This window comes from Macaca fascicularis, chromosome 9, assembly GCF_037993035.2.
Source record: "Macaca fascicularis isolate 582-1 chromosome 9, T2T-MFA8v1.1".
Taxonomy (NCBI): domain Eukaryota; kingdom Metazoa; phylum Chordata; class Mammalia; order Primates; family Cercopithecidae; genus Macaca; species Macaca fascicularis.
In genome coordinates this window covers 81,876,199-81,903,691 of record NC_088383.1, presented here as the reverse complement: position 1 = coordinate 81,903,691, position 27,493 = coordinate 81,876,199, and the positions used below count along the sequence as shown (strand labels likewise).

General features: G+C 35.2%; 1 long non-coding RNA gene across 1 annotated transcript in view; it reads left to right on the top strand.

The window, feature by feature from the left end:
* LOC135964960 (uncharacterized) overlaps window positions 1-24,499 on the top strand; it is a 50,664-nt gene extending 26,165 nt beyond the window's left edge. Inside the window, exons 3-4 of the long non-coding RNA XR_010577696.1 lie at window positions 22,042-22,083; window positions 23,343-24,499. This is a non-coding gene — a long non-coding RNA (uncharacterized lncRNA). The remainder of the gene's footprint in view (window positions 1-22,041; window positions 22,084-23,342) is intronic.
* The last annotated feature ends 2,994 nt before the right edge of the window (window positions 24,500-27,493 follow it).

The window sequence follows — 27,493 nt, the reverse complement described above, 5'->3', positions numbered from 1 at the left end:
GTAGATATTTAAAATTTGCAGTGGATTATAAAACATAAATAGGGTCGGGCATGGTGGCTCACGCCTGTAATCCCAGCACTTTGGGAGGCCGAGGCAGGTGGATCACGAGGTCAGGAGATTGAGACCATCCTGGCTAACAGATGAAACCCCGTCTCCACTAAAAATAGAAAAAATTAGCTGGGCATGGTGGCAGGTGCCTGTAGTCCCAGATACTTGGGAAGCTGAGGCAGGAGAATGGTGTGAACCTGGGAGGCAGAGTTTGTAGTGAGCCGAGATAGCGCCACTGCCCTCCAGCCTGGGTGACAGAGTGAGACTCCATCTCAAAAAAAAAAAAAAAAAAGAAAGAAAACATAAATAGTAAAATTTTGGCAATTGGGTTAGCATAGTAGCAGAATCAGAAAAATTAAAAAAAAAAAACATTTTTGTTAGCTAGAGCATAGAGCAAATTGTTCACAAAACTTACCAGTGAGTAAGACTTAGGATTAAGTTTTTCAAAGTATATTCTAGGGCGAGTTGTGTTAGACTTGCTTAAAATATTTGCTAAAGTGTAGATTCTGGTAACTCTTACCAGACCAATTTAATGAGAATTTCTGATTCTGGATTTTTAAAAATATCTCTGTGTAATTCGTACGCTTACTAAACTTTATTTAAGATTAGCAAACTGAAGTATCAGGATGTGAAATTTGGAAATATTTCTCTTTTAAATTTATACTTTACTGATTAAGACTTGTTTTCTTTTTCCATTTCTTATTTTCTTTTATTAATATACAATATTTTACATATGTATGGGAGTACAGGTGAGTGTTTGCTTACATGCGTAGAATGTGTGATGATCAATTCAGGGTATTTGGTATATCCACAACTGAGTATTTTTAAGTTGTTTTTTTTTTTTTTTTTTTTTTTTGAGACAGAATCTTACCGTGTCACCCAGACTAGAGTGCGATGACATGATCACAGCTAACTGCAACCTCAACTTCCTAGGTTCAGGTGATTCTCCCACCTCAGCCTCCCAGGTAGCTGGGACTACAGATATGCGTCATCTCGCCTGGCTAATTTTTTGTAAAGACAGGGTTTTGCCATGTTGCCCAGGCTGGTCTTGAACTCTTGAGCTCAGGTGATTCACCCACCTTGGCTTCCCAAAGTGCTGGGATTACAGGTGTGAGCCACCATGCCTGGCTGAGTATTTACCATTCCCATGTTTTGGTATAATTTTAAGTCCTTTTCCCTAGTTACTTTGAAATATAGAAAATATTTCTGCTAAGTATAGTCACCTCAGTCTTCTATCAAACATTAGAGCTTATTTCTTCTATCTACAACTTCTTTTTGTAAACGTTGATATGATCAAACAACATTTTAAAAGTTTATTGCAATGATTATATTTCAGACAGTAGGAAGAAGACAATGAACTAGTGAAAAATATAGGCTTCTGTAACAATAAAGTGAATGAAGTTTAGAATAGTGTAAATAAGATAATGTCCTACTCTGGTGCAATGGCTCATGCCTATAAGCCCAACACTTTGGGAGGCGGAGGTAGAAAGATCACCCGAAGCCAGGAGTTTGATACCAACCAGGGCTACAAAGTAAGACCCTGTCTTTACAAAAAATAATTTAAAAGTTAGCTGAGTGTTGTGCACACACCTCTAGTCCTGGTAGCTCAGGAGGCTGAGGCGGGAGGATCACTTTAATCCAGGAGTTCACGGCAGTAGCGAGCTCTGATTGCACCACTACACTCCAGCCCGGATGACAGAGTGAGACCTTGTCTGTTAAAAAAAAAAAAAAAAAAAAAAAAAAGATAATGGGATAGGAGTGTAAAGAAAGACAGGATGCCTCTTAGCAAAGTTACAAAAAATATTAATAGGTCTTTGTCGCTAATGTATGTTTGCCTATGAGCTGAGAAGAGAAAATGAAAAAGTGAAAATAAGGTTTCTCAAGGTACAACTTTGAGGCAGTTACAGTCAAACTTAGGTAAGATTTTGATGTAGAGTTTGGGAAATAACCATTGTGGCAAGGCTGGAATGCAAATCGATTTTTTGCTGTTACAGAAACAGTAAATGAAATTATGAGATTTTATTTTAATTTAGTTAGCTTTTATATGGGGAGAATTGATCTTTGAGTTAATAATTCTGTTTCCATTGTGTGCTTGTATTTATTAACCCTGATAACCCTGAGATTATTATTCATCTAGTATTTTCTTGGTGTTACCTTCAGAGTTGGAATTCGTATGATATATGTTGATTAACTGACAAAAACACATTAGTGTGACTTAAATTATAGATGGCATCAGTGATCATTTTCACACTAATTACTTGAAAGAAGTATCTCTTAGCTTAAGGTCAACACTTAAGCAGTATTGTCTTACATTGATAGAGTGCCAATTATAAAGTTTGTCTTCTATTTGCTTTTATTTAGTTAGGTAACTGGAAAAATAGATGGGGAAATTGTGGGTAAAATGGAAAGTATTCATCTAACATACTGATAGGTTAAGGCATTTCTACTGCTTAATGTAAATGTTTAAATGTTACTTCCTACAGTTTTAAGGAGAGACTTTGTGTTACTGCATCACTGCATCCTAATGAATATAGAAATATATTTCATAATTTTAGACCCAACTGGTCAGCCACCACTGGGCTTTGATCTAAATCCTACACCCCAGGAAGCTGATTGAAACAGAGTTTCTCTTGCTTCCAAGTGAGATACATGTCCCAGATGTTTACAACATCTAAGGAGCAAAAAAAAAAAAAAAAAAAAAAAAAAAAAAAAAAAAAACCCAAAAAAAAGAAAGAGAAGAAAAGCTTCAGAAGCAGGCAGGAAGTCATAATGGCCTGGTGCTGAAGATTCAATCGGAGTATTTACAAGGCTAATCTTGGTGTCAGAAGCTTAGGGAGTATTAAAAAAATTCTCCTATGCATATGCAGACTATTTCAGAGAAAACATTTGCAGTGTCACTGAATCGGTCTCCTAATCAAATTACTGTATCACTGAAGTATATACATGTGTGGTGTTTATTCAATCAGCTTTAATATTAATGGCCTCTATAAAGAGCTGCATGATATGGAAATTGATAACAGAGTAAACCCATTGATAAATGTTTGTAAATCATACCAGGCATAGTGACTCACACCTGTAATCCCAGCACTTTGGGAGGCTTGGGCAGAAGGATAATTATAGCCTAGGAGTTCAAGACCAGCCTGGGCAACTTGGTGAGACCCTGTTTCTACAAAAAAAAAAAATATCAGCATGGCGTGCACACCAGTAGTGCCAGCTACTCAGGAGGTTGTGGCAGGAGGATCACTTGAACCCTGGAGGTTAAGGCTTCACTAAGCCATGTTCACACAACTGCACTCCAGCCTGGGTGACAGACTGACATTGTGCCTCTAAAAAAGAAGAAAACTTCACATTCACACACACACACACACACACACACTCACACACACACACAAATCAGGTGACCGCAGGTTGAAGTGAAGCGGCCAGATCATAGCTCAGTGTAGCCTTGGACTCCTGGGCTCAAGCAATCCTCCTGCCTCAGCCTCTCTGAGTGAGAGTATTTACGACAAGCATGAGCCCCCACGCCCGGCTCTCTCTATTTAATCCCTTCCTTGTCCCTTTACCAAAACCACCTTAGTGTTTTGTCAGTTTTTCTCCCTACTATTATTCTTCACCTGGACTTCTTCAGTGCCTTCCAACACATCTTGCCTTGACTGCTTTCTCCTGACTATAAAGTATTCTCTTCAAAGCAAATATCAGAGCAAGGCATTCTTTGCTTTTGACTTTTCAATAGGTTCCCATATCCGTTGAGATAAAAAATACAATACAGAATTATTGCATTTTCTTATAAGGAAACTCGTGAATCTCTTCTGAACACTGTTCTTGCACGTTATACCAAATCTTCATTGTCCATTCTTAGTCCAAGTCAGCATTTTTTGTTAGAATCCTTATGCTTCCCCCTGCCGGTGGTCTATCAATGTCCCATATGGTCTGGAATCCTGCAGTTTTCATTCTGACCTCATTCCTCTCTCATTCCCCAAATCACACACATACACACATACACCTAGTTCTACACTATTCATGCATATTTCATATACCAGGTCCAATGCTCCTATCACAATTAACCTTCAGCGATTCTTCCAAACCAAGTCAGATCCCTGTGTGCTGTGTTTATAGTATTGTGTCTTCTGAGTCTTATTACAGTTTTTACATTCTACATTTGTTATCTGATTATACTTAATTTTTGTCTGTTCTTCCAGTAAAAGTATATCCCGTGTAGATGGAGAAGATGCTTGCTTTTCCCAATAGTTAATTAGCAGCTTGTAACACAAGGTCTAGCATAAGTAATAGTTCATAGATGAATAGATAAGTAAGTAATTCTGGCAATGGATTACTTTTCAATTATGTAAGTTAGATTTGTCTTAATAAATAAATGGTATATTATACTAAATCAATGAAAAGTATATACATAAAAATAAATATAAGTAATATACTGTTGCCCTACTTTTTAGTTTTTATTGTGTCTTTACTGATCTATGAAGCGATTCATTATTTCTCCATTTCTATATTCCAAAATGGAATGAAATTGCTATACTTTTTTTTTTTTTTTACAAAGTTTCTTATTTGTATCATGGTACACCAGGTTTATTCAACTTTCTGTAAGAAATCTGAAGGCATGAATTTTTCATTTTTTGATAGTCCTAATACACTTGGGAGTAAATGTTCTGCAAAAGGATGAAAAAGAAAATGTAATTTGGAAAGAGAAAAAAAGGAAAAAAGTGATCAGAAATAATGGTCTCTCTCTGTTGCATTTCCTGGGAATATAGGTTGTAGCGGCATTTAGGGAAACTTAGTCTAAAGCAACTGCCTCATTTTACAGATGAAATTATGGAATACAAATTTTAAAAGCCAAGTTTATCCAGTTAAATAGTGCAGAAAGTAACTTTCAGGTTCAATGCTTTTTTCACTCTACCAATTTAATAACCTGAAAAAATTAGTAACAGCACACAAATAGCAAAGACCTAGTTCATGGATGAATTCCTCTATGGTAACCAAACTAATGAATTCTGGAGGAATTGTCAGTTTCATACCTCATCACTGGAAAGGCTCTGGTTTTGTAATATAAATAACAATATCATAATGAAGAGTTTATCAACCTGTAATTTCTTAGGTGCATTTCAATAAGTCATTATACATTCTTGGGGCTTCATCTTTCTTTTCAAACATTTAGAGTTAATTCATGTACATAAACTAACATTCTGTTCACTACTGAACTGATTTCAAAAAACGTGAAGCTTTTTCTCCACACTATAATGGAAACAAAATGAGGATGGTTGTTTTTAGCCATTAACATCTTTACCTGGTTATACAGGTAAAGGGTACCCAAAGTTATGGCTACAAAGGAGCATGGATTGAGCCTCAATTATTGAAAATCAGTTCTTATGCTTGGATAAACAATGATCAAAAGGAAACCCCTTCACATATGAGAAACCAGGTGATTCACTATCATATTTTGAGTAAGAATACTTGGGAATACAGAAAAGATAGTTAAGGAACCTATTAACACAGATTTAGCACCTCCTCTCAACTGCTTAGTAGCCTATAATTCAAAGAGTAAAGAAACTGCTCTCTCATATATACACTTTTGTGAGCTCTTATGCTAAGGACTTTAGCTAAATTCTTTAAAACAGATGCCTGTAATTCCAGGACTTTGGGAGGCCGAGGCAGGCAGATCACCTGAGTTCAAGAGTTTGAGACTAACCCGGCCAACATGGCAAAACACCATCTCTACTAAAAGTACCAAAATTAGCCAGGCATGGTGGCGGGCGCCTGTAATCCTGGCTACTTAGGAGGCTGAGGCAGGAGAACTGGTTGAACCCCGGAGGTGGAAGTTGCAGAGAGCAGAGTGCCACTGCACTCCAGCCTGAGCGACAAGAACGAGACTCCGTCTCAAAAAAAAAAAAAAAAAAAAAAAAAAGGAGTTGAAAGTATGCACTATAAGCATACAATGACTTAATTCATACATTTTGGGTTAATGTTTGTATAAATTGATTCTTTCAGAAAGAGAACATTTCCTAAATGTTGATGGATTAATGTGCCGTTATTGATATATTTACAAGTAATAACTTTTATTGAATATTAACTATTAGGCACTGCAGAAAACATTAATTCTTACCATAAGATTACATGGCAATAAACACTCTTATTTTTCTACTGTATAATGAGGAGACTGTGTGATGGCAGAGTTCTCAGGTGGCCCCCAACTTATCCTGATAGTATAAAGACACTGAATATTGCTTGGGACTGAGAATATGAGGGATTTTACTCCTATGATTAGGCTATATTATAGAATACACTTGACTTTAAGATAGAGAGATTATCTAAATCCTTCAGCTATTGCTGTTATGAAAAAGTTTCTATTCTCATCACCATTTCTTTTGAATTATTTAGATTATTTAACCTCTATTCATTGCAAACCTACTGTGTTAGATATTGTCACATATACAGTAGGATAAATACAATATATGTATGTGTATAGGTATGTGTATATATACTAAATTTTCTTTATCCACTTGCTGATTGATGAGCATTTGGACTGGTTCCATATTTTTGTAGTTGCAAATTGTGCTGCTATAAACATGCACCTGCAAGTATTTTTTTTGTTGAATGTCTTCTCTCCCTCTGGGTAGATACCTAGTAGTGGGATTGCTGCATAAAAGAGCAGATCTACTTTTAGTTCTTTAAGGAATCTTTGCACTGTTTTCCATATGGCTGTACTAGTTTACATTTCCACCAAGAGTGTAAAAGTGTTACCTTTTCACTGCATCCACGCCAACATCTATTATTTTATGATTTTTTTTATTATGCTTATTCTTGCAAGAGTGAGATAGTATCACATTGTGGTTTTGATTTGCATTTCCTTGATAATTAGTGAGGTTGAGCATTTTGCCATATGCTTGTTGGCCGTTTGTGTATCTTCTTTTGAGAATTGTCTCTTCATGTCCTTAGCCTGCTTTCGGATGGGATTGTTTATTTTTTCTTGCTGATTTGTTTGAGTTCTTTGTAGATTCTGTATAGTAGTTCTTTGTCAGATGAATAAACAGTGAAGATTTTCTCTCACTCTGTGGGTTGTCTGTTAATTCTGCTGATTATTTCTTTTGCCATGCAGAAGCTTTTTAGTTTAATTAAGTCCCATCTATTTATCTTTGTTTTTGTTGTGTTTGCTTTTGGGCTCTTGGTCATGAAGTCTTTGCCTAAGCCAGTGTCTAGAATGGTTTTCAAATATTATCTTCTAGAATCTTTATAGTTTCAAGTCTTAGATTTAAGTCTTTGATCCATCTTGAGTTGATTTTTTTAAGGGGTGAAAGATGAGTATCAAGTTTCATTCTTCTACCTGTGGCTTGCCAATTATCCCAGCACCATTTGTTGAATAGGGTGTCCTTTCCCCACTTTATGTTTTTGTTTGCTTTGTCGAAGATCAGTTGGCTGTAAGTATTTGGGTTTATTTCTGGGTCCTCTGTTCTGTTTCACTGGTCTATGTGCCTATTTTTATATCAGTGCCATGCTGTTTTGGTGACTGTGGCTTAGGGCATAGTTTGAAGTTGGGTAATGTGATACTTCCAGATTTGTTCATTTTGCTTAGTCTTACTTTGGCTATGTGGGCTCTTTTTTTGGTTCCATATGAATTTTAGGATTATTTTTTCTAGTTCTGTGAAGAATGATGGTGGTATTTTGATAGGAATTATATTGAATTTTTAGGTTGCTTTTGCAATATGGTCATTTTTGCAACATTGATTCTACCCATTCATGAGCATGGGATGTGTTTTCATTTGTTTGTGTCATCTATGATTTATTTCAGCAGTGTTTTGTAGTTTTCCTTGTAGAAGTCTTTCATGTCGTTGGTTAGGTATATTCCTAAGTATTTTATTCGCAGCTATTGTGAAAATGGTTGAGTTTTTTATCTGATTCTCAGCTTGGTCGCTATTGGTGTATAGCAGAACTACTGATTTGGGTACATTAATTTTTTATCCGGAAACTTTTCTGAATTCATTTACCAGTTCTAAGAGCTTTTTAGATGAGTCTTTAGGGTTTTCTAGGTATACAGTCATATCATCAGCAAATAGCAACAAGTTGACTTCCTCATTACAGATTTGGATGCCCTTTATTTCCTTCTCTTGTCTGATTGCTTTGGCTAGGAATTCCAGTACTGTCTTGAATAGAATTAGTGAAAGTGGGCATTCTTGTCTTGTTCCAGTTCTCAGGGGGAATGCTTTCCACGTTTCCCCATTCAGTATTATGAGTTTGTCATAGATGGCTTTTATTACCTTAAGGTATGTTGCTTTTATGACAATTTTGCTGAGGGTTTCAATCATAAATGGATGCTGGATTTTGTCAAGAGCTTTCTCTGCATCTGTTGAGATGATCATGTGATTTTTATTTTTAATTATGTTTATGGAGTATATCACATTTACTGACTTACATATGTTAAATGATCCCTGAATCCCTGGAATGAAACCCGCTTGATCATGGTGGAATTTTTTTTTTTTTTTTTTTTTTTTTTTGATATGCTGTTGGATTTGACCAGCGAGTATTTTCTTGAGGATTTTTACATCTATGTTCATCAGGGATATTGGTCTATAGTTTTCTTTTTTCTTGCTGTCCTTTCCTGGTTTTGGTATTAGGGTGATACTGGGTTCATAGAATGATTTAGGAAGGATTCCCCCTTTTTATATCTTTTGGAATAGTGTCAATATGATTGGTACTGATACTTCTTTGAGTATCCGATAGAATTCAACTGTGAATCCATCTGATACTGGACTTTTTTTTGTTGGCAGGTTTTCTTTTTTTTTAATTACCATTTCAATCTTGCTGCTTGTTATTGTCTCTTCAGAAATTCTATACCTTCCTGATTTAATCTAGGAGTGTTGTATATTTCCAGGAATTTATTCATCTCCTCTTGATTTTTCAGTTTTTGCATGTAAAGGCATTTATAGTAGTCTTGAATAATCTTGTGTACTTCTTTGGTATCAGTAGTAATATCTCCTGTTTCATTTCTAATTGATCTTATTTGGATCTTATTTCATTTCTAATTGATCTTATTTAGATCTTTTCTCTTCTTTTTTTGGTTAATCTCACTGATGGTCTATCCATTCTATTTATCTTTTCAAAGAACCAGCTTTTTGTTTCATTTATCTTTTGTGTTGTTTTTTGTTGTTGTTGTTTCAAGTTCATTTAGTTTTGCTCTGGTCTTCATTATTTCTTTACTTCTGCTGTGTTTGGGTTTGGTTTGTTCTTATTTCTCTAGCTCTAGAGGTGTGACCTTACATTGTCCATTTGTGTTCTTTTAGACTTTCTGATGTAGGCATTTAACACTATTGTAAAAAGAAATTAAATTTTGGGACCTCAAACTCGTTTAGCCGAAGAGAAAAGTCAAGCTGGGAACTGGTTCACACAAATCTGCCTCCACTTTAGGTTTCTAAATAAGATGACTACAAGATGAAAAGCAACATGACTCCCCCATATTTTGCCCACAAAGAAATGCCTGGTGATCTTTAAAACTTCATCGTGCCAATGCAAATTGATAGCTTATCTTTACAGGTGCAGTCACCCTGGCCCAGCCAGACACAAATGTACCTCTGATTGTTTCCCTACCCCATTTTGTCTGTGTTATCTTATGTAAAATGCACACTCCCCACATTTTTCCTCTGCTCCTTTTGTTTATGTGAAAACTGTGTGCTTCTCAATATACCACCCTTTCCCCTTTAAATTTGGAACCCTCAAAATCATCTTTGGAGAAAGGCATAGACCTGTCTCCCAGGCACGTCCTTAACTTTGGCAAATAAATTTCCTAAAATGATTGAGGCTTGTCTTGTCATTTTCCTCGATTGACGCTATGAACTTTTCTCTTAGCAACACTTTTCCTGTATCCCAGATGTTTTGATAAGTTGTGTCACTATTACTGTTCAGTTTAAAGAATTTTTTTGAGACAGAGTATTGCTCTGTCGCCCAGGCTGGAGTTTGTGGCACAATTTCAGCTTACCACAACCTCCGCCTTCCGGGTTCAAGTGATTCTTGTGCCTCAGTCTCCCAAGTAGATGGAACTACTACAGGCATGCACCACCACGCCTGGCTAATTTTTGTATTTTTAGTAGAAACGAGGTTTCATTATGTTGGCCAGGCTGGTCTCGAATTCCTGAGCTCAGGTTATCTGCCCAGCTCAGCCTACAAAAGTGCTGGGATTTCAGGCATGAGGCACTGCACCCGACCCAGTTCAAATAATTTTTTAATTATCATCTTGATTTCATTGCTGACCCAACAATCATTCAGGAGCAGTTTACTTAACTTCCATGTATTTACATGATTTTGAGTGTTCCTTTTGGAGTTGATTACCAATTTTATTCCACTGTGGTCTGAGAGAGTACTTGATATAATTTCCATTTTCTTAAATGTACTGAGACTAGTTTTGTGGTTTATCATATGATCTATCTTGGAGAATATTCCATGTGCTGATGAATAGAATGTATAGTCTATAGGTTATTGGGTACAATGTTTTGTAAATATCAGTTAGGTCCACCTGTTGTACTGTATAGTTTAAGTCCATTGTTTCTTTGTTGACTTTCTGTCATGATGAGCAGTCTGGTGCTGTCAGTGGAGTGGTATTAAAGTCCTCCACTATTATTGTGCTGCCATCTATGTCATTTCTTAGATCTAGCAGTAATTGTTTTATAAATTTGGGAACTCCAGTGTTAAATGCCTGTATATTTAGAATTGTGATATTTTTCTGTTGGACAAGTCTTTTTATCATTATATAATGTCTCTCTTTGTCTTTTTTAAACAGATGTAGCTTTAAAGTTTGTTTTGTCTGACAAGAATAGCTACTCCTGCTTGCTTTCGGTGTCCATTTGCATAGAATATCTTTTCCCACTCCTTTACTTTAAGTTTATGTGAATGCTTATGTGTTAAGTTAGTCTCCTGAAGACAGCAAAAATTTGCTTGGTGAATTCTTATCCATCCAGCCATTCTGTATCTTTTAAGTGGAGCATATAGGCGATTTACATGCAATGTTTGTATTAAGATGTGAGGTACTATTCTATTCATCACGCTATTTGTTGCCTGAATACCTTGGAATTTTTTCAATGTGCTATGTCTCATAGGTCTTGTAAGATTTATGGTTTAAGGATGTTCTATTTTGGTGTGTTTTGAGGATTTGTTTCAAGATTTAGAGCTCCTTAGCAGTTCTTGTAGTGCTTGCTTGGTAGTGGTGAATTCTCTCAGCACTTGTTTGTCTGGAAAATATTGTATCTTTCTTTCATTTATGAAGCTTAGAGTCACTGGATACAAAATCCTTGGCTGATAATTGTTTTGTTTAAGGAGGCTAAATGTAAGACTCCAATCCCTTCTAACTTATAGGGTTTCTGCTAAGAAATCTGCTGTTAATCTGATAGGTTTTCCTTTACAGGTTTACCTGATGCTTTTGCCTCATAGCTCTTGAGATTCTTTCCTTCATCTTGACTTCAGATAATCTGATGAATATGTGCCTAGGTGATGATGTTTGTGTGATGAATTTCCCAGGTATAATTTGAGCTTCTTGTATTTGGATGTCTGGATCTTTAGCAAGGCTGGGGAAGTTTTCCTCAATTATTCCCTTAAATATGTTTCCAAAGTTTTAGATTTCTCTTCTTCCTCTGGAACAGCAATTATTCTTAGGTTTGGACATTTAACATAGTCCCAAATTTCTTGAAGGCTTTGCTCACTTTTTAAAATTCTCTCTTTTTTTTTTTGTCTTTGATGGATTAGGTTAATTTGAAAGCCTTGTCTTAAAGCCCTAAACTTCTTTCTTCAGCTTGTTCAGTTCTGTTGCTGAGACTTTCTAGTGCATTATGCATTTCTCTAAGTGTGTCCTTGATTTCCAGAAGTTGTGATTGTTTTCTATTTATGCTCTCTATTTCACTGAAGAATTTTTCTTTCTTATCCTTTATCATGTTTTGGATTTCTTTAAGTTAGACTTTACCTTTTTCTAGTTCCTCCTTGACTAGCTTAATAATTGACCTTCTGAATTCTTTTTCTGGTAATTGAGAGATTTCATCTTGATTTGGATCCATTGCTAGTGAACTGGTATGATCTTTTGGGGTGTTAAAGAACCTGGTTTTGTCATATTACCAGAATTGTCTTTTTGGTTCCTTCTTATTTGCTTAGACTATGTCAGAGGGAAGATCTGTGTTCAAGGGCCGTTGTTCAGATTCTTTTGTCGCATGGGGTGCTCCCTTGATGTGGTGTTCTCCCCCTGCCCCTAGGAATGTGGCTTCCTGAGAGCAAAACTTTAGTAATTGTTTTTGCTCTTCTGGGTCTCGCCACCCATCAGAGCTACCAGTGGAGCTACCAGCTCCAGGCTGGTACTGGAGAGTGTCTGCAAAGAGTCCTGTGATGTGATCTGTCTTCAGGTCTTGCAGCCATGGATACCTGCACCTGCTCTGGTGGAGACAGCAGAAGTGAAGTGGACTCTTTAAAGGTCCTTGGTTGTATTTTTGCGTGGTGCACTGGTTTCATGTTGGTTTGCCTCCAGCCAGGAGTTGGCGTTTTCAAGAGTATATCAACTGCAATCCTAGAGGGAGGATGCAGACTTGCACTAGGATTCTCAGGTGGTGGACAGAGCCATAGAGTTCCCAAGAGATTATGACCTTTGTCTTCAGCTACCAGGGCAAGTAGCGAAAGACCATCAGGTGGGGGCAAGGATAGGTGTGTCTGAGCTCTGCTTCTCATTGGGTGAGGCTTGCTGCCGCTGCTGTGGGGGATGGGGTGTGGTTACTAGTCCAATGGAGTTATGTTCCCAAGGGATTATGGCTGCTCTGCTGAATCATACAGGTCATGGGGAAGTGGGGGAAAGCCAGCAGTCACTGCCCTAGGCTCCTGTGCAGCGAACATTCCTAAAGGCTGGTCTCACTCCCACTGTGACCTGCCAACAGCATCAAGTATATTTCCAGGCAACCTGTGACCAGGGCTGAGAACTTGCTCCAGACCATGAGCCTCCCTGTTGAGAAAGCAAGCCAATTCAGTTTTTTGGCAACTGGGGGAGCCTGTAGTGGTGATCCATTTCATTCAAAGGGTCTGTAGATTCTCTCAGAATTCCTGGTATGTTCCTGTGGTAGTTCTTGTAGCCAAAGTTTACGATGTAAGACTCCACACAAGCTCTGTCTGTCCAAGTGGGAGTTGTGAGCTAGTCCTGCCTCCTATTCTCCATCTTTATCTGGAGTCCTACTTTATGCATTTTTGATCAGATACAAATGTTACTCATGGGGTAATTAGATGGATGGTATTCCCATAGATTATGGTAAAATTACTTAAGAATTGTTGGTAAGTACTGCATATTGCCACACGGCCATTGGAAATCTAAAGAGGACAAAATAAAATATATGTGTATCTATGAATATTCTCTGTCAAAAGATAAAACAAACAAACAAAATAAAATAAGTAAGAATAATTAACAACTTTGAAATTTTTACTTTGCAGAAGGGAGAAATAGTCTGCCCATCATGTGAAGAGATTCATGAATATAATGACAATATTAAAATGAATAATTCTTAGCATTTTATATCTTCCTTGAATAAGAACACAAAGAAGAGCAATCTATGTAATTAAAATATAATTAAACCCTTGCCAACTATTATAAAAAATAGGTTAAAGAACACTTGGAATATTTAAGCATATGCAAATTTGAAAAGCAGGATACTCATAGGAAGAAAATCAAATAAATTGAGATAATCATTTATAATTGTTTTTGAAAGATTGTGCAGGATTTAAGAAATAGTATAAACTTTACATATATATTTATTTATTTTAACCATTTTAGGTAGTAGGAAGTGATAACCCATTGTGATTTTGACTTTTTATTTTAAAATTTTTTTGAGACAGTCTTGCTCTGTCACCCAGGCTAGATTCCAGTGTTCAAGCAATTCTCCTGCTTCAGCCTCCTGAGTAGGTGGGATTACAAGCATGTGCCACCACACCCTGCTAATTTTTGTATTTTTAGTAGAGATGGGGTTTTGCCATGTTGGCCAGTCTGGTCTTGAACTCCAGACCTCAAGTAATCCACTTGCCTCAGCCTCCCAAAATGCTGGGATTACAGGCCTGAGCCACCATGCCTGGTCACAAATAGTATAAGCTTTAAATAAAGGGTATCACTGATCCCATAAAAGGTACAAACTGCAATAAAATTTTCCTGTTTTTCTGGTAGCAAATGGTCATTAAATACAATTTATGAAACTTATGAAAGAAAATATTTACAAATACAGTGAAAAATGTTTTAAATATTGTATAGGATTATTTAAAGTATACAGTCCTGTGTCACTGATGGGGATACATTGTGAGAAATGCATATTTCTGAGAAATGCAGCATTAACCACTTTTGGCTTTTTTAGACTTTAAAACATCAGTTAAAAACGTATTAGGCAACTTTGTTTTGGCAACTTTGTTTTGTAAACATCATAGAATGTACTTACACAACTCTAGATGATATAGCCTACTCTACTCCTAGGCTATATGATATAGCCTATTGCTCCTAGGTTACAAATCTATACAGCATGCTACTGTTCTGAACGCTGTAGGCAATTGTAACACAATGGTATTTGTGTATCTAAACATATGTAAACATGGAAAAGGTACAGTGAAAATATGGGATGATAACTTAATGTGACCACCACTAAATATTCAGTGCATTGACTAAAATGTCATTATTATACGTGTATACACGACAGCATATCCATTTTATGAGTTAATCATGTCGCATTTGATTTTCAACTTTAGTCATATCCAATTAAGAGGACAAAATTTGGCATATGATTCAGCTGATAATTGATTGAATACAATTATAATGACATCAAAATGATGTCCATAGATTAATGTCTATTTGGATCACCTCTATAATTTTCTCATTTATTAAATTTTAACTAAATGATTTAAGATGTCTTAATTTCTTATGTTTATTTAATAATTATTTTTATCACCAAAATATTGTTAATGAAAAATAAAAACAAATATCTTGTTCAATTTTACCTATATGGCACTTTTACCTGAGACAATAACTAATAGTATGTTAAATTTGACCAGCGTCTGTTTAAGCAGAGTAAAATTCACTAATCCAAAGATCTGAACAAATACTGACCATAAGAATAAAATCTTTGAATTTCTTTTTCTTTTCTTTCTTTTTTTTTTCTTTGAGATGGAGTCTCGCTCTGTCACCCAGGCTGGAGTGCAGTGGCACAATCTCTGCTCACTGTAACCTCTGCCTCTCGGGTTCAAGCAATTCCTCAGTTCCCGCCTCAGCCTCCCGAGTAGCTGTGATTACAGGTGCCCACCACTATGCCTGGCTAATTTTTGTATTTTTTAGTGGAGTCGGGATTTTGCCACATTGCCCAGGCTGGTCTTGAACTCATGACCTTAAGTGATCTGCCCACTTCAGCCTCCCAAAGGGCTGGGATTACAAGCGTGAGCCACTGCTCCCAGCCTAATGTCTTAAACCTTACCTTTCCAGCATTTGGGATCTTTCTTGGGTTTTAGGTGGATGCCTTTCTCCCTTCCTGCTATCCTTTCTCTTTCTTTCTTTCTTTCTTTTTTTTCTGTTTGTAATATTTATGTACTTTTAAATCTTTTAACTAAATTAAAGCAAAATAGTCACTGAACTCTTTAGATGGTGGCAAAGAACATATGCGGTGAGACTGAAACCCTTTTATCCTTAATTTTTCTAAAAATTTTTATTCATTTTAAAGTAAATAAATGGATTCTACTTTCTACTTTGTGTATTTCTAGAAGGCACCATTCATTTTCCATTAATGTATTTTCTTTCTTGATTAAAAAAAAGACTAGGACTTCTGCTCCAACATGATTTCTAAAAGAGACTTAAGAAAATATAATACATGATTTTAGAGAAAACTAGAAAATATGTTCATAGTTTATTGCTGTAAGAACAGAAATACATCGCAAACTAAATATTTTTACTATGATATGGGCTTACATAACTATATAAACTATAACTATGTGTACTATTTATAGAAAATACATAGTATATGTGGTATATGGAGCATATGTTATATATATGGTTATAAGACAATTCAAATATAATATTTGACAAAAGCATGAATAAATTTTTTTTAAATCCATTTACAAGTACAAAAAATAATACAAGGAAAAAGAAAAACACATTGAAGATTTAAGACCTAAATTTTTACCTTGATTTTCTCTATATAGTGATCATCTTCTTTTACTTTAAATTTGTTACTTTTTCTTTTTCAAATTTTCTAAGGTTTCTAAACAATGAAATATTCATATTTTTTAAAAGATTAAAATATTTATTAATTTTGCAAGAAAAAATCCCTTTTAAAAGAAAGAGTATATAATATTTATAATTTAATACCTCAGATCTCAATTTAAAAAAGACCTGCATCATCCTTCTTCTTGACTCTAAATACTTATTAAGATTTCAAAAGTTTGCCTTTACTTTTGAGAAGTTGGATCAAACTATCATTAATATAGAACTTTTCTTGAAACCAATCAAAAGTACTTCTATAGTTTCTTATAATATTGTCATAACTAAAATTTTTCCAATTTTAATAGCATGTAATGTACATACAATAAAATTTATTTTTTTAGTATGTGGTGCTGTAATCTTGGTAGTCAGTCCCTTTCCTCATTCTGTCCCTGTTAATCACTGACCTATTTTATTTTCCTATAGTTTTGGCTTTTATAGAATGTCATGTAAATGTAATTATAAAGTATGTAACATTTTGAGTCTGCCTTCTTTTATTAAACATAATTTTTTGCGGTCAATCTATGTTATTGTCTATATCAGTACTTCATTACTTTCTATTTAAGTTTAGTGTTTCAGTGTATGGTTTCCAGTTTATTTATTCATTCCCAAAATGAGGGACATCTAGGTTGTTTTCAGTCTTTTGTGATTATGAGGAAGGCCACTATAAATATCTGTGTGCAGGTTTGTGTGCGAACATAGGCTTTCATTTCACTGGAGTAGATATCCAAGATTGAGAGTGATGTGGCTTTGGGTAAGTAAATTCCGAACTGTTTTCTAAAGTTGTTGTGCGATTTTTAAAAAGTTTTCACTAACGCTTCATGAGAGCTGCAATTGCTCTGCATTCTCACCAGCTCCCAGTACTATTATTTTTTCTCATTTTATTATCTTTTAATATAAAATTTTCAGAGATGGGGGTCTCACTATGTTGCCCAGGCTGGTCTTGAACTCTTGGGCTCAAGTGATCCTCCTACCTCAATCTCCCAAAGTGCTAAGATTACAGACATGCATCACCATACTCAGCCTCATTCCTAGTATAAACAATTCTAATAGTGGTATTTTACTGATTTTTAAGTTGCGTTTTCCTAAAGACTAATGATATTGATCACGTATTTGAAATTTAAAACCTGAATAAAAATATTTTGAACATGTCGTTGATTTTCATTTTAGTCATTTATTACTTTTCTGCATTTTTTTTTCTTCTATTTCTGCTCATTCAGCGAGGTAAATGTTGTACTTTGTTTCCTCAGAGAAAGCGTTTGATTGGGTTGAAAGCAGAAGGCACTTTAGAAACTTACCGGCTTGTTTGCCCCAAACCGAAGCCTTTTGAGATGATGATATGGTTTGTCTGTGTCCCCACTCAAATCTCATCTTGAATTGTAGTTCCCATAATCCTCATGTGCTGTGGGAGGGACCAGGTGGAGATAATTGAATCACAGGGCAGTTTCCCCCATACTGTTCTCTTGATAGTGAGTGAGTTCTCACAAGGTCTGATGGTTTTATAAGGGCCTTCCCCCTTCACTTGGTTCTCATTCTGTCTCCTGCTGCCCTGTGAAGAGATGCCTTCTGCCCTGATTGTAAGTTTCCTGAGGCCTCTCCAGCCATATGGAACTGTGAGTCAATCAAACCTCTTTTCTTTATGAATTACCCAGTCTTGGGTATTTCTTCGTAACAGCATGAGAATGGACTAAAACAGATGTATAGAGTTTGACAAAGAAAAGCATTTCTTCTACATGAGTGGATTCCCCCAGGATAGGTAGAAGAAAGTGTTCTGGTGTCCTGAATAGTGAAAACTTGATTACTTTTCCGAAAAACATCCAAAGATGCTTGGCTGAGAGAGAGCTTCTTCCATTAGGTATCTAGAAAGGTGGGTCTAAAAGTGCTAGTGTTCTTAACCTTGTAAAAGATTCCAGTTTCCCTGGTGTGGCAAGGCAGCTTTGGAGCTTCTAGACCTCAAGGCACCAATTTTAATGTGAAGCAGTATTTCTTAGCTGTGACCTGACGACATGTGTGTGCCTGGATAAATAAGAAAAACCAGGTCCCTTCTCAAAGGCTTGATACTCTTTGAGATTCCAGAACCTTGACAAGACACAGTGTGTCTAAGGAGTGACTGTGTTTCACATAAGAATCTGGTTGATTTTCCATTAATATGGAGGTAAAAAGCTAAGCTTGTTTATAAAAAATAAAGCAATCTCATATTTTCCTCCCATGAATTTCTCTATTGCAATTCATAAAGCCAAAAAGTGTACCAGTAACTACATTATTTTTATTTTAGCCAATGGTCTCACTTTTTTCTTCCTCAAAGAGAAATTTGATGATGATAATAACATTTTGTCTTCTTTGGAAAAGTGGCAAATGCAGCCACAACAACATGACCCAGTCATGCATGGATTTTTAAAAAATTGTACTTAGCACTGGTTTATTTAGCATCGTCTTAAGTAAATCTCTGTGTGTCAGATTTGAAATTGTCAGAAATGTTCATAAGAGAAAATGAAGGCCAGAGTTTTAAAGTGGCAACTTCTGTTCTTTATTATACATTTCAAAACCAGTTGTTAATTATCAAATATGAATGTTTTAGATGATAAGTATTGTCTGTTGAAGAATGCACTTTCTGAAAATCATATAATTGTTATGACAGTGTAAATGTTTATTTCACTCTGATGAAATCAGAAATCATGCTTTCTTCTTTAAATAAAGATGTCTAAAATATTCTATTTATGCCAAGCAATTATCTTTAGTTAAGTATTCAATCCATATTTGAATAATAACATTTTTATTGAAATATGCACAAAAATTTGAAGAACACTTCACATCATAACCTTTCATATTACCTTACTTTTTTATAAGCTATTATGTCTAAATGAAAACTTTTGAAAATAAAGAATAATATATTTGATAAGTATAGAAAATATTTCTATGTATAAATTGGATTTTACTAATAATTTATTATTCAACCCATTCTAATTTTTACATCAATGTAACCTTTGATATTATGATAGATATATGTATAATATTTTCACACATGATATTGTTTTTCTTGAACGTTAACATAGATCATTAAACTTTTTAAATGGCAAGTTGAGTGATCAAAGTTGATCTCTATTTGACATAAATTTTACTTGGGCACAATAAACACTAAAATGAAAAATTGTATATGAATTTGAATAGTTTTCCATTTCAACAGTAAATGCTTTATTGGAGTTTTCAACTGCTAGTTCATAGGCCGTTATCAGACTGGCCACATAAGAACAATGTGAAGAACTTGTTAAAGATGTTTGATTTCTATATGTAGTGGTTGTGATTCAATAGGTCTGGTGTTAAATCTAGGAATCCATATTTTAATAACTCTTCAGAGTTTTCAAACTTCAAATGGTGTTGATAAATGGCCTGTGTTTACTTTTTACCCTGTACTTGTAAGGAACGCTTTAAACCAATCAGTTTTCCAAAGTTGGTAGTAAATGGTATCTACTTTGGGGAAAAACCTGAACAAAATAAACTATACTTTTTGACAGGAAAAATAGGATCAACTTCTTCCTTTTTACTTTTTATAAAATATCAAGCTTCCATATAGGTACTTGCTGGAAATTAGTTTCCTGAAAAGTTCTCCTCATTGCTTCTGAGAGTTTAACAGGTTTTGTTGCGTGTGTCCTACTGAACAAGTCATTGGATGTTCTTTTCAGGTTCTCCTTTCCTAACCATGTCACAGTGATTGCTTCAGAAGGGTCACTGACTGACACTGATGTCTTACGGTGGCCCTATGGAGGAGTCTCTTTCTTTATGGTTTTATATTAGTGCTTGCGGTTCACACAGCTCTCTAGAAGACCCCACACTGCTGTACTAGACTCTGGCTGCCCCTAAACGCCACCACTTCTGTGTGCCTAGAGCTGCCTTCCCTTCACTGTGAATCAGTGGAAGCTTGGAGAAGTTGCTCACCCACCCCTGCATCTCTCCAGATGGCCAGGGGCAGAAATCCTACTCACATCAGAATTGCTGCAGGTCTCTCTCAGAGATCACTCCAAAGCATACTGGAGTGATCTTCTTCTGAAGAACATTAATCTTTAAGATACGAATTCCTTTTGACAAAGCCCTGGAATTCGACCTTGTATATATCCCAAGTCTTAGTTGATCAGTCATGGTGATTATCCAATAATCCAGTAATAAGCTGAAAAATACACTAAATAGTGTAACATTATTTTAGTGCAAATGATTTTAATATAGGAAAATGAATAAAGACTCTCAAGGAGAGAAATTTCAAATATATACAAATGTATATATTAAAATGTATATATTAAAAACCAGAAAGAAATTATTAAAATAGTGTGAATGAATGCATTAGCTGAGAAATTCACTGTCCTGACAGCAATGCTATCACAAATGATAAAGACAAATCCCTCTTAAAGACAATGGAAGAAACCTGGTTTGTAATTTAAAACACATGGATGTCAGAAGACAAACAGGACTGTCTAAAATACTCATGAATATAATTTTCTTTATGAACTTGCTTCTGCTGGAGAATGTGGGTGGGACAGTTGTCATAGATGCCAGATGTCAGCCTTTTGCTGTTGGCCCCATTTGACTGACACCTACTATTACATGGTACAGGAGCAGCTATCATTTGTAATGCATAATACTTCTTGTCTGCATAGCCTGTCTGTCTTGAAGTCGCAGGAAGCCCTGTGGTGTTCCCCGTAAGTCAAGTTTTATTCCTTCCATACAGTGTATGTATTCACTCTTAACAGAAGTTCCCTCCAAAGAATACATTAAAATGGCAGTGGCCAGTCAGTGAATACTTAGTTTCAGAGTATTACACTTGTTTGGTTGACTCCTTTTGTCTTTCTCATTATGTTTTGACTTTTGTTAGAAAAGCTACAGATAATGAGATCCACAGAAGTTGTACCACCTGTCATCTTTAGGCTAAGCCTTACTGAGAGAAGAGCTGAATATTAAAACTTTGAGAAAGATATGTTAGTGGGAAGAAACTTGGAAGATTTTTGTGGTGATGATAAATGATATACGGTGCCTTCCTATACCCAAATGATTTACTCTTTGAGCCAGTTCCATTTCAGCATATCTATTGGAAAGATGATAGTGTAAATATGGGGTCAGTCTCAACTGTGTAAAGAACTGGAAAGAAAATAACAGATGGATAGTTATTTTAAGTGAAGTAGAACTAAAAATAATACAAAATCCTTCTAAAGGCTAGAAATAAACCTTTAAATGCTGCTCTTATTTTCATGTTAGCAAGTAGCCCCAATTTACCTTCTACTTGGTGGTTTCATAATATTTAAACAGTACAATAATTATTCTCCTTAATCTTGTAGAGAACAATTGAGCAATTATTTAATTTACCACAGTTTTGTAAACATTTTTAAAAAGATAAAAACAAATTACAGAATGAGTAAACAGCTCACAATAATATGTTTCAGGAAAGTAAAAACATGATATCTTGGAGGGAAAAATTCTAGGACAAAAATCATTGATGTTCTTATATTATTTCACATATGCATGTTGCAGAAGTCATAAAGACTCTTTTAATAATATTCTTAGATTATTTATTTGCCTCCAGTCATCTTCAATTGTCAACCTTTTCCTCAAACAGTAGTGCATTGAAAACTTTTATTTTTAAAGAAAATTTGAAAGTGTTAACTGATTAAACTAATTTTCTGCTTGAGGATAATCCATGAAGCTAAAATAATGCTACTTTGATTGATGGCAAAAGAAAAATTAGACAATTGAATATTTTGTCTTTTTTCTAGATCAAACATCAAACTGCCAAAGACAGAAAATTATTTATTGAGGTATGTTATTTCACAAACTATTAAAAGGTACCTTTGATAGTATTTATTTCTTTAAACTAATTTTGTATGTTCAAACAAATGTGTGCTTAAGAATCTTAATGTTCCAAATTCACTTTTGTTTAAAAAAAAGCTTATGATTAAAAGGTAATAGGGTCGAGACCATCCTGGCTAACACGGTGAAACCCCGTCTCTACTAAAAAATACAAAAAAAAAAAAAAAAAACTAGCCGGGCGTGGTGGCGGGTGCCTGTAGTCCCAGCTACTCGGGAGGCTGAGGCAGGAGAATGGCGGGAACCCGGGAGGCGGAGCTTGCAGTGAGCCGAGATCCGGCCACTGCACTCCAGCCTGGGCGACGGAGCAAGACTCCGTCTCAAAAAAAAAAAAAAAAAAAAAAAAGGTAATAGGGCACAGTTGTCAGAATCATGGGCTCTGGGTTAGACCTGTGATCTAATTTTGTCATACCACTCACTAACATGAGTTTCAGAGTAACTCATGTAATCTTTCCAAATCTATTTTTCTTATTTATAAAATGGCGGTGTTGTGAGATTTGTATTGGATATCATATTTAAAGCACATAACTATAAAAATATTTGCAAATGTTATTAAACATATACAGAAAATACTAATACATGTAAACAGTGAGCATTAGATTAGTTAGATATTAGAATAGTGTTTACTATTTTTATTCAATAATTGTATGTTTCATGATGAAAGAAACACACCATCTGTCTGGACAAAAAATACTTTGATGGGCAGAAATGGCATTTGAAATAGTTCTTTAAAAGTGTCTGAGCCTGGGCTGCTACAAAAAATACTATGGACTAGGTGACTGAAACAAGAAACATTTACTTTTCACAGTCCAGGATCTGGGGAGTCTGAAATCAGGGTGCCAGCATGATTAGGTTCTTGGCAAAAACTCTTTTTCTGGTTTATCAATCAAACTGGGTCATTTTTGACTGTGAAAGAGTGAGCTGTTAAAATTTATATCAGAATTGTTTAGGACAAACAATATGGTCTCATCAGTTAGAATGCACTGTTTTGATACAAACTGCTAACTATATGGTTGTCTAAAATAGATATCTTTATCTTGGATAACTCTTCCGAGATAAAGACATTTTTGTTCCACAGTTTATAGGACATTTGTCCTAGGAGTCTGACAGGTATGTATAGATTTGTAAAACCAAACCTAAAACTCTTCATTTACTTCACTTCTGCTCCCACACTAGGATAAATTAGCTCTTCTTTTATTTTCGATTTCAGGAATGACCCCACTATTTATGCAATTTTAAGCAGACAAGGAGAGTCTCCAGGGACTATAGGAATTAATCAACTTGAGCAATCAGCCTATTTTACAGCCTCCTGCCTTGTAGACTACCTTTTCCAAAACTCTGTGTGGCATGTGGTCACCTAGTTGGTTGGAACCAGCTCCTGACAGACCCCAGCAACTGACAGATGAACCTGAGTGAACTTTCCTCATCATCATGCTAAAGTCTCCATCCCGAGAGGAACTATAGCATCATTACCAGAACATGCGACCTTTGTGCTGGCATAAAGACTCACTGCTTCTAAGCAACTGGGACCCGTCCGGTCCCGTCCATGTGATGATGCTCACTCTCCTCTCTCCATAGCTCCATAAAATCTCTCAGGGAGACACTGCTTTGGGGAATGCTTCCTTACTTGTGCTAAGTAATAAAATTCCTATTGATTAAAATCTGCATTCTTGTGGATTCGTTTGTTACTGGACAAGTGAGTGAATTCATTTTTTTTCAGGTTACTCAGTCATCAAAATAAACTTTGTGGATATGATTGTATATTACTTCTTTTATTCTCATATCTCCATTTATATTTATGTTCTGTTAATTCTACATTCCTAAAGAATTAAACTTTCTCTTCCAAAAGATCTATTATGGCCTTTTACAATGTCCTTATAATGTTCTATGAGGACTATTGAAGTAGCTGCCTAATTAATATCTCCATCTTGGGTTTGTAACCTTTTTGTTCATTTTCCAGTCTTCTATCAAAGTAGTCTTTCTCAAATATAAATCTAGTCATATTTGTTCCATGCTTATATCTCTTTGATTACTTCCTATTGTCTACTAAAAAATGTTCAAATGTCTGGCTTGAGAAACACGATCTGCTTGATGATTTTGCTGGCCTTTTCATCTTCATTTTCTACTTGTGACCCCTTGAATCCACCAAACCAGTTATAATAAAGCATGCTTTTCTTCATCATTTGCTACCTTTTTATGGAATGTTTTATCCTTAGCCCTCGATTTCCCTTATATCTTCTCTTTGTAGATCAAGTTCAAGCAATATGTTCTCTGTGAAGTTTTTCCTGACTGGTCCTAATGCAACCACCTCTCAAAGTATGTTAATAGCACAACTTCCCTTTACATAACTCCATGCTATACAGACATCTGTTACATTACCTACAGTATATTTTCATGTTTTTTTCCTCTTACTATCCTGTAAGATCTCTAAGACTATCATTTTTGTAATATCAAAAATGCAAGTTATATCTGGTATATAATGAGTGACTAAAACATTTGTTGAACGATTTTACATGTGTGTCTAAAATGCAACGTTGGTTCCTGGAGATTTCAAATACTTGATTGAACATTTTCTAGTTTATAGGCATAATTTAGTAAGTATAAGACTATATAATTCAATGTATTAGTAAACTATCATCTTTGTGAGCAATCATATATTTGTTCATCAAATACTTATTAAGCGTCTACTGTTGTATTTTGCAGGTACCACATTATATTTGCAAAAGTTGTATTTAAAAATTGCATAGTCTTCACTCTTAGAAAGTATTGGATATGACTAACTTAATGATTCTATTTTCATGCCATATGTGATAAAATGAAGCATAGGGTGTTACATGTGTATATAAGTAGAACATCCAAATTAAACTGGATGCATCTTGAGTTAAGTGTTGAAGGAGTTAGATAGATGAAGAAGGGGAGATAAAACTACAATACCTTATGAATGTGTTTGGGGAAACTATATTCCATACCTTTTAAGCCTATATGCCAAATATATTGATATACCTATATGCATTTTAAGTGAAAACAAGTGGCAATTTCATTTTACAACATTTTTAACTCATGATCTCATGAGACTTAGTATCATGTAAGCCAATGAAGCCCAGTGTATAATCCACATAAAAATGATGTCCATTCTGCTTAAGGAAATACTAGCCAGAAATAAATCACTTTTCAGTATAGTCTGCTTTGGGTAGTTAACAGGTGAAAGTATGGATTCTCCCCCGGATTGATTAACTGATTAGTATTTTCAGGAAGAAGCAGCAATAAAAGTAGTACATAAAAGATAAATATACCTGTCAGAAAAACAAAAAGAAACCATGTCAAGGTATTATCATTAGCCTCTCTCTAATCAGAAAATGACAGGACATGCAAAATGTCTGTCTCCCTTTATTGGGTATTGTCTTTTCCACATATTGAGAGTAATCTGAGCTACTCAGAGATGAAATAGGGTTTTATGTCTGGGATAGGATGCTTCTTATAAAAACTGGTCCAAAATCTAATCTGTGATTGTATTCCCAGAATTTTATAGCTGGTTAAGATTTTTAACAGTCCTGTCATTTCTCAACGTAATTTCCCCAACATGCCTAGTCATAAAAATGTATCTGGGTTACTCATTAAAGTTACCATTACAAGATGTCTTCTCTGGAGTTTAAGTAATGAGATTTGGGGTGGTGCCCAGAAGTTTTTATTTTAAAAACAACCCAGGTAAGTGTTTCCCAAATTTTAGTAGTGATAAAGTTATCTTAGATTCTTGTTAGTTATGCAAATACTAATGAGACTCATTAGATCAGAACCTGCAGGGAAGTGCCTGTAAAGCTGTGTATTTAACAAGCTTCCTAGATGTATCTAATCATCAGGGAAGCTTGGGCAACACTGATTAGTTTAATCACCTTATTTTATAAGCTGAGTAAATTGACAAGTTTAGGGTAACACAATGAGGAAACTGGAAAAAATGACATTTTTTTTTTTGTGAGGTAGATATTTTGATTTTCATAATTTTTTGTGGGAAAGAAAGAAAAAATTCAGGTGTTCAAGGCTTGCCAGAATAAAGAAACTAGAAAATAGTAGACTAAGAAATTGTACCCATCTTTTCTGATCTTGTATGACTTATTCTTTCATAATATATCTTCCCATGACTTAACAGGCATATGTTACAAAAATTTTGTTACTATTAATGCAATGTTAAAGTAGTATTGAATTACTATTAATGCAACATTAATGCAATATTGAATTATAATCATTATAATACTCCCACTACCAACCAATGATGCAATTCTTAAGTGAGAGATAAAGGATGTAGATTCAGAACTAGTAGACTGGAAATTGTGCATAGGAATCCTATTAGCATGTGTTGGAAAGGTAGAAGGAAAATAGATTCTCTCATGTTTTGACCTCTGCCTATAAAGTGCATTTCTTTCTATGTTTGCACCAATTTCCCTCCTTCATTCCACACCTACTAGTTCATTTTCTAGTTAGGAGATGTGGCCAATGTAGTTGGTCACAGTTGGAGACAATTCTTTGAGCCATTTTCATGATTGTATTTCTATAAGGAATGAGCTGCAAATGTGGGGCTTGATATCTCTTCCAGCTCTCTTGACCTGTTGCTAATTGGTAAATTAGACCTGATATTCTGCCCCAGAAACACAGGCTTTGCAGTTTAAAAGGAAAGAGCAGGATAACTCTCTAACTAGTGTGATCCACACCAGAGCTACTCAACTGGGTCATATGTGCATCCTATGCAAGTGTATGCAGACAAAGCCATATATGTGATGTATACTATTATTTTCTATAAGTGTATTACAGGAAAAATTTGTGTTTGAATATATCCAGTGATAGAAGAGTATTGCTTCAAGAGACTGCAGTTCATTTTTTAGAGAGCTTTGATCATTAAAAAAAAAAGTCTTTCTGTAAGATACTAATATTTGCCTTGGCTTCCAAATTTGGTACTAGTTTTATTCTCTGGAACTTCTGTCAGTTATATCCCTCCAGGTATTAAAGTTATTGAAGCTATTAAGTTATAGCCCTCCTCATATCTTACTCCAATCCTCATAACACCCTTCAATGGATTACTTATCTCAAGTTTTAATTCCAGACAAGTATACACAGAGAGATTAAGTTTTTTTATTTTATTACAGTTTTTGAATGCTAGATTTAATTCTAAAACCCAGGCTAGTCTAAAGTAAAGTTCTATTCATTTAAATGACAATTTCATATGGCTAAACTTATTTTTTCTACAGATTTTTCTCTTGGGATTAAACAAATGTGTCTTTAAAGACTAAAATATATACACGTTAAAATGTTAAATTATCTGACATGGCTATCAAAGACATATGGTTGTTGTCTCTCTCTCTACATATATAT